Source organism: Fopius arisanus, unplaced genomic scaffold (genome assembly GCF_000806365.1).
Source record: "Fopius arisanus strain USDA-PBARC FA_bdor unplaced genomic scaffold, ASM80636v1 scaffold00060, whole genome shotgun sequence".
NCBI classification, from domain to species: Eukaryota; Metazoa; Arthropoda; class Insecta; order Hymenoptera; family Braconidae; genus Fopius; species Fopius arisanus.
This window is the reverse complement of record NW_011887799.1, coordinates 621,462-630,681: the sequence shown is the minus strand read 5'-3', so window position 1 is coordinate 630,681 and position 9,220 is coordinate 621,462.

Genomic DNA, 9,220 nt, shown 5'->3' with positions numbered 1-9,220 from the left:
AATTTTACTCATTATGGATTTTTTCAAATTGTTTATTGATTCATAAGGTTTTCTTCGTGTGCAGAAATATTTGATGTAACTTCAGATGATCCATCTGTTCTCCCCACTACCTGGAATTCCTCGATGAATTCCACGTTTTTCCAGGGATACGTTATACCAGGGATTTATTTTTCATAAATGTCGAGAACTATTTGTAACATAAAACGCCGTCATAGCCACTCGAATTCTCTCCATACTTGGGCATTTCTTCGGAGTTCTCAGCAGGAAAATTAAATCAATAACTTTCCTTTTACCGAGAAATTGAATTTTTCACTCGAATTGAATAGAATTTATTTATTCCCAGTTTACCCTTTTGTTACGCATTTTTCCCAGAGCTCCAGATGTCATGGAAACTCCACATCTCTGAGATCAACGACAAAATAAGGGAGAACGAGGGAAAATGTGGAGAATTAAATTGCATCACATCAGTATACATTGAGAGAAATAACTCAGGGAAAAAATATTCCTCAACCTCTCGGGCTTATTCGCGAATAGTGAAATCAAAAAATGAATAATAAACTTGTTATTCAAAGTCACGTGTATGAACATCTAATGTGAAAATTTTTTTATTCACAGAAATTTCCCCGAGAAATTGTCAAATTACCGGATAATTTCATTTGATTGAAATGATTCGGCATGAAATGCAGTTTTTGGCAACTAGTGAATTGCTGGATAATGACTATTGAATTATTATCGTAGCTCCATTGACTGGGGATTTCCGTAATGACTTTTAATCCCTGGAGCGATCGGTCATGGCCATAATCACTGAATAGATAGCTGGATGATGAAATTGACGTGGATAAAGGCTCTCCATGATGGTGGACCGTCCGATTGTATTCCCAGGCTCAATCCAGCCTTTGGAGTTCGATCAAAGCCTCCAACAAGCTTGTGTACAATCCTCTAACGTCAATATCCACGTTAACCCACCACCCACATCTGCGTTTGTCCTGTACCGACTGAGATATCGATAATTGCGCAAGCGTATACTTCACGCCCGCAGTATTTAACCCCTCGGGATATGTGACGAAACCCCGAGAACGAATTTGCAATCAACACCCGGACTTATTCAATATTTATGCTCTCACATCTGACCACTTTTCCTATTTTTTCTAACAATTTTTTATGCATATGTTGTACTTCCAATCATTTGAAAAATCAATCGGTAAGTTTCTAGAAATATGACCGAACTTCCCTCTTTCTCTCCCGCACTCTCACCCTCCATTTTCCGCAATTTAGATAAATAAATTTGATCACTTAATTAATTGAATACATTTTTTAATGAGGTAAAGGTTAATTATATTGCGTTGAATTAAAAATTCATTTTTTTTCAATTCGCTAATTGCCACTAGTGCGTTACATGATTGCCAAGTGTCACGATAAATTTTATAACAAATTTTTCTCCATGACACGCGGAGAAAAAAATGTCGCACTAATCTCCGTGAAAATAGCGGGAAAATTACGTGCGCAAATGTAAAGCGGATGTGTCAGTTCTCGGGAAAATTATTGTCCCTCAACTCGTGAAAATGACGGAATTAAAAGGAAATATTATTCTGCATTCCGATAATTTTTTTTTCGAATTTTCCTGGAAATGATAAAAATAAAAACTTGGCGATTGACTTCCCTTGGCAGTTCCTCAATCACTCGTAATCAGTCGCCCAATTAGTCCTAATTCAATTAACCTGAATTCGAAGAAACGTAGAAATAAAACATGAAATGGAAAATTCCTGTGCTATTGATTGCTCCTCCTAAATGAAGCTCCTCAATTCCCGAAAGTATCAATTGATCCGCCAATTGAAAGAGACCGAGAAAGCCGCAAAAAGGAGAATTCCAATCTCTCTCTCCGGTTAAAAAAAAAAGTGGGAATTTTTTTTTTAATTCCACAAGAAACCTCTGGCTGCCCCGGGCGAGTACAATTTTACGGATTTCCTTTGAGAGCCGAGGACGGGTGGGATCTTGGGGGATTTCCTTTTCGGACGACTGCAGCAGTAGAGAACAAGTCACTGAATCGGGTCGGAATAATAATTGTCACCGGAGCAGAGAGAGTGTTCATTCTTTTTATTTCCTCGTAGATTCTTCACTTTCTTTCCCCTGCGTCCCAATTTTTTATCACAAAAAATTCGTGCATTGATTTTGTATTTTTCTCCTTCAAAACTCAACTAGAATACCAATTCATTCATCCGCAGACCATTTGTTAAATCTCCATTTTGTTAAATCCCCCAAAAATTAATTAAATTCCGATTCCGCGGAAAACAATCGTCTGAGTTGCACCCGGAAAATTGTCGAATTGACCGATTGAAAATCCCCCGAGGATCGCGTTATTTTTTATTATACAAAAGGTGATTCATCAATTTTTTTTTCCCGCCCTTGCAATTATTTCCTGTGACAAATATCACTGGGACGGGGAATTTTGTTGAAATTAATAACCACTCCGACAGTTTTCCGCGTGAAATTAATATTTATGATCAACCGGTTGGAATACGCGGTTGAATAATCGTCGGGTGATCGTCAAATAGTCAATTTTAATTACACAACTGTTGTTCCCAGGGCAGCAATAACCAATGGCCCCCGTAGGATGAATAAAGTGTGACACATCTGTTGACAATCGGTAAAACTTAAAATTCCCTCCTCATACCGGTCATTACTCTTGATAAATAAACTATAGATACAAATGCATACGAAATTATGTGATTCTCGCCAACACGAACGCGCAGCGTAAATTATCATTGTTCATTTATTTTCTGGCGATTGGAATTGATACGGGCGAGTGTCGGGGGAATATCGGGTCATTAACATTGATTTCGATCTGATGGGATGCTGGGGTGAATATGAATTCAAACCGAGGGCGCGAAACCATTGCGCAAAGTGCGCAGATTACATCGAATACTGTCAATCATTTTTATCAAAACAATTACAAACACAAAAATCCCAAAAAATCTTGTGGAAAAATCCGCTGCAACTCCAAATATATTAACAAAATAATGAAAATGACTGATTTAATTAATTCTAGTTGATAATTTCGCGGAATTTATTTGTTAATCGCTGACTTGGAATATTCAATACAATTTTTACTGAAACAATTGTCATTTTTGGTTTAATAATTATAATGAAACGACTAAGTAATTGACACGATAATTAACATTTTATTAATGCTAATATATCACGTCAGATTTAATGCAATTATTAATAATTACGTAAAAAGGAAGATGGGATACGCAGTGCTCGACCATTCGCAGAATTCCGATATAATGTAATTTAAATTTAATATTCAAAATGTCTGAAATGTATTCAAATGCTAAAAAGATAGTGGACGAATGGACGGGGTGGGGAAAAAAAGCCCTCGGTCGGACAATCTTTCAATGCACTGGAGCGAAATTTTCCACGGTGAAACACAGCCATTGGGACAGAATGTTAGAGCAGAGAAGATGATAAAAGTGAGACGGAAGAGGAGGAGGTGAGTTTGCTGAAAGGATAATCCTCGGTAATAACGCTCCAGAGCTTCACTAAAGAGGAATATATCCACATCAAGTATCAAGCACCGCTGGGGATTTCGTTGTGGAAAATAATTGAAAAACCAGTGCTCAAAGACTTTAAATAAATATTAAGCGAGCTGGAGCATTAGAAACCGTTGAGAAAAAATTCAATTTTCATTCTTAATTAATTTATCAAAGAATTGTATTGAACCAGGGAACACGGTGAGTAAATCATTCACTGTGTGTAATCCTGTTCTCATTAATGAATAACCGCAGAATGGAAGACGAGCCCTTGACTTTTCTTCATTCAATTCAATAATTCATCCAAGTCTGAAATAAAGATCCCGATTGCCATCCTTCGCATATTATCAACTCCAATAATTACTTTACTCTTTTTCATTTAATTACCGAGAGAGCACCGTCCAATTATCTCGATTTCTCCAATAAAGATTTTTTAAAGAATTTCGTGATTTTCATCATTAAAATGGGTGGACAAGCGAATGGGAAAGTATAAATGATAGAAAACTTGGAATTTCAATTTCAATTATTATATTCTTCGGATTTTTTTCATCGGAAGGAAAAAGTGAACAAATAGAGCTTTTGAGGAGATTCGCCGTGAAATACTCTCTACCTCATTGCATTAATTCGTCGCTTCGATTTTAATCATCTTCGGGCTGGATATTGATTATCCAAATGACACTGGCTCGTGCCAGGAATACTAATAGCATTTTATAACGTATTTACATGCAACACTTATTCAAACCCGATCATCAAACACTGGCCATCGCACACTCTAGCTCTTTAACATTGTAATTCAATGGGCCTCATCAATCATTCCCCTGTCCCGAGAATTAAAGAATCATCGGCTGTGGCTGAATTAATCATTGAGAAATTGCCGGGATTTTTTTTTATATTTCTTATCCCATCTGAATTCATCGGCATTACGAGGCATTTTTCATTGAATTTTTTCCATTTTCACTGGCAATATTTTTATTCTCTTCAGTTCGATATATTTTTTTTTCACTTCAATCGGGTCATGAACAAAAAGGGGAGAATTCTGCCGATTCACTTGGGCCGAGGCTACTTTTTTGCATACGCACTTTTTCATGCTAATGTGATTATAAATAAATTATTCGGTGTGGAGGTGAAATTGAAGTAGTTTTTGGAAGAGCCGAGTGGGTCATTGATTTTTGTTGCGCGGAATATGCACCGGGATGAATGAAATGAGAATATGAAAAGGTTTTTATTATTATTATTCTTTTTTGCGTGGCCATTTTTATTGCACACAACTGCAATTAATTTGCAATACCCCCGGCTAATGTGTTGGGGAATAAATGACGCGTGGAAAATAAATTTCAAACGAGGAAAAAGCGTTGTGAAATGATCGCTCGGGGCTGTTGCAGTGCGGAATTACTCAGCAATGCATGGACTGTATTGCACGTGAATTCAATTTTTTTTTTTTACCATTGACAACTCTGAATTTTACGCAACGAGATGGTTTTTTCATTACTACCCGGTCAGAGAACAAGAATTAAATCTAAAAGTCGGTGATTATGTGAAATGGTGTCTAGTTAAGTCAACAGTTCCGGTCAATAAATCAGAAGACGATAAATATTAATTGCTACAATTCAATCAACATGAAAAAACCACGGATTTGTCAATTAACCCGTAAATAAGATCGGTTATTACAAAAATCGCATGTAACTCAACTCCATAAATATTTCTATAAAATCCACTACCTGCTCTATTGACAAAACCATATGTTTATTCAATTCCAATTCGTTAAGTCAACAATCTAAATTATTGAAGGAATTAATCTGATTTACGTAACAGAATAAATTCGAGAGTTTGGGTTTGTCTTGAAGCGATGTAGACTGTCCAGGGAGATTGAACTCATAATTTAATAATACAGTTCAGTAATATGAGTGTAACGTTTTTGCTCATTTGAGAAAGAGACACTTTGCCGGCGCCATCTGCTGCGCTCCTCGGAATTCCTTGATGAAAGCCCTTTCTAAACATGTTTGCCGCAATGAAAACAGAATCTCAACGTAACAATTCAGTAGTAGTAAACCTGAAACTGGCTGCTCGGAGCGAGCCAATTTGACACAAGTCTAAAGACGGAGTAATAATTCTACACCGTCTGTACGACAACGCCACTTGGGCCACTGACGCGAGTGATTCACCTCGGGTTTTGATGGCAACAACAACAACAGAGAGAGAGAAAGAGAAAGAGAGAGAGAGATAAGGATGGCTTGTAAACACTCACTGGTGCAACACCGACACTGGGTTGTCTCTATTTTATTAATAGATAGACCGTACTGGGACTACATCTGGAGTTCGTCGAGTTCCAACAACTTTGGAATAACCTCTCCCTGCGTTTTGGCTCTCGACGGTTCTGCTGTGAAATAGGCGCAAGTTGTCTTTCTCGTTTTTTCGGGGATTCTGCCAAGTGCCAGTGGAGCCGCCAGGAATTAATGAGGGAACAAAAGACCAGTCGTCCATCAGGTTGTCGCCACTTTGACCAGCATTATTTTGCTTCGTAAATTGTACTGGTCATTCATGCTGGGACCGCGCCAATGACAGGAATTGTATGGCCTGAAAAAATGTGACTAATGAGTAAATGAAATGAAATAATGAACTTGACAAGTCGAGTTGGTAGATTGCCGATTCAAATTTCCCGCATAAACGTCCAGCTTCGGGCGGTCGACATTGGCCAATAGGAATGGGCGCTGGTAGTTTTGATGCGGACGATGTTCAGTCGGGTTTGTGACCTTTTAAGTGAAGGAAATGGACCTTTAACTGGTTGGTTATTGTCCTAGATGGGGTGAATCGATCTGCTGCATCGATATGTATCGGAATTGCAAGCCGGTGTGACCGGTCAGTGAATTTGATGGATGAAATTGGATAGATTGAATGCCACGAGGATTTCAATACAACTGACCATCAGGTGATGGACAGCTGTGAAACAGCCGGACAGACGGACTCCGGAGATAAGGAGGGGGGTGATGCAATAGTCGCAATCATATGGGAGAAAGTACTGGTCTTACAGTGGGATAACCGCTCTGTGCACGTCTCAGAGGCAAATCTCGTCGATGGCCGTAACTCCTGGCATACGTTTCGTAAAACTCGAGGATTTCCACTTCTCGGAGAGCACTAGCCATATCCGTTGGGCAAGATACATATCCGATTTTGGCTTCTGGATTTTATTTCAGGTATCTTGATTCTTCCAAGGGGAATTGCTTCAGAATAATTTAATCTGATTGTTTCAAAAGCATTTGATCAACGGAGAGAGACTTCTCGTGCGTCAGCGTGGAATCAAAATTTTTATCAATTCAATCCTGAAGGGAAGAGAGAACGTCGAGTTTAATTACTCGATTGCTTAATATCGTTGTAAAGAGATGTTTAATTACCATGAAAAGTAATCCTACGTATACTGTTATTTTTTTTCGACATATTCTTGTTCTATCGAGAAATATTCGGCGTTGAAGATTGTTGAAAAGTTTCTTGATTATTAAAAATGTTGGTGAGCGCTCTGAATTTTACTCAATAATAACATTGACTCATTAATTCCAAAAAAAATATAGTAATTGAAATATTAGCCCGAAAAATGTTCGAGATATTACGATATCATTACGATATCATTACGATATCGTACCATAGTATGTACAGCCTGATGATTTCTATGGATTGAATTCCTCATTTTATTTGTGATTTTGTGGAGTATCTTTGAAACGTCGGTCATAACGTGATTCAGTGATTTGAAACATTAAAAAATTATTGGTATATTGAAGGACAGTCGTAGCGAGTAAAAGTCCGGAGGTAACTAACAATTATATACCAAATATGAAAATTTATTATGTTTCTTGTCCTTGTAGTGTTTCGAAATAATGTGTGTTGCGTTGAAATATTTTTTGTTGTGATTTTTTGAGGCAATATTTTCAGTTGTATTATTCGATAGGCAACCGAAATGTTTTTAAATATAAAACAACGACCGTTTCATGAACCAGCAGTGATCTTTATTCTGAAATGGGAGACACATAATTGAGTGAATTTATAGGAAAACTGGCCACTGGGGGATAAACTGTTGTGAAAATTGGAAAATAGGAAAATTGGAAAGTAGGAAAGGGTGTGGAAAGTGATTATTTATGCAAGGGAATGCATAACAAGTGGTTTTGGAGTGTCAAAAATATAGTAGCAGTGAGATGTTGGTGATGGTTGGGGAAACGGGAGCATAATGCGAAACATTCTAGACAAGTTGAGCTCGTTGACGTTGGGTATATCCGTGTCAGCGCGACCGACAGAGCGCTTCAAGAAGAAACCAACCGGCGAGAGGAAGAGAGGGGAATGTGGAGATGAGGAAAAACGACAACGTGGAATCTCATCATCTCTCGGGCTATCCAACTGCTGTGCAAAAGGCACTCTCTCGCCCCCGATTACGTCATACTCGTCGGTGACGTTCTCCGGTGGAGTAACGAGCATTCCAAGCATTACCGCTTTTCCTGTCCTCCTTTCTGACCCTTGACGTCGTGCCAATGTCTGCACTTGGACGAAACTATTCCCTTTCCTTTTTGAACGAATTTTTCGGATCACTGGGCAATTTTTGGGGTACCTATTGAATCCGCCGAGTTGTTACGGGTAATAAGGCGAGTTTTTGATGAATATCTTAGAATCTAATGGGGATCTCGCTAGTTATGTCAAGATCTTTTTTGTAGAGTGTATCGGGAGCTATGAAAAAGAATTTTATGAAAATTTTGATATCTCTTTTCAATTCAGAGATAATCCTCGAAAACTGACTACCAGGAACGGAAGCTGAAGTTTTACATAAACAGCACTAGAATTTTTCATAATAAAATTTCTCTCCGTGCACGCGAATTTTCCTCGTACCGATACGAAATGTTTACATAAACCCCGAGGAAATTTTCTCGAATAACTCGAGAATTTGTGTGAAGAATTTCTCTCCGCGTATGAACGATAATTCCCCTCGCGATTTCCATAATTTCTCGATGAATTAGCAAGGCGAATAGTCTCCACTTAATGACGATTGTGATCACGATGAATTTAAATCTGGGGCGGTAGAATTCAGAAGTTCCCTGAATAATAATGGAGTCCCCGATCTTTGATGAGAGTTCATCGTACCCGCTTTATCACGATCTAGAACTGTACTTTGAATAAAGTCCTCTCATCACTCGATTCAACGTTTCTAGTCGTTTTATTTGCCTCAGAAGGCGACTTTTTTCCGGGTCGTTTGAATTATCGGGACTCCCACACACCCCATTGTATTTGAAAATCAAATTTTTTCACCGAATCGAGGGAAAAAGCCGAGATTTTCACAGACATTCCGCGACAACTCGACCGGTTGGAGATAAACGCTCGTAAAATCTGCAGATGAGGCATCTGAAATTTAGATGGCTTGAGAGAAAGTTCAGTCGGCTACGAGTTTATCGTGCGGGAAAACTCGAGGAGGATAAGAAAAATTTTTGCAATATCGCGAGCGATAAAAAAAAAACCCTTCAAATTTATGCGGAGTATTTTTCCCTCGGGCAGGAGTCCTGATAATACCCGCAATTAACAGCTCAAGGCCGACTGAAGTATAAAAATTAACCATTTAATTTATTAAGGTCGTTAGAAACAAATTCGAGACCCAAATGACCGTAAAACTTTTAACTAACAATGAAACAGCGAGCACCATTACCTCTGGCTTTTTTCTACCG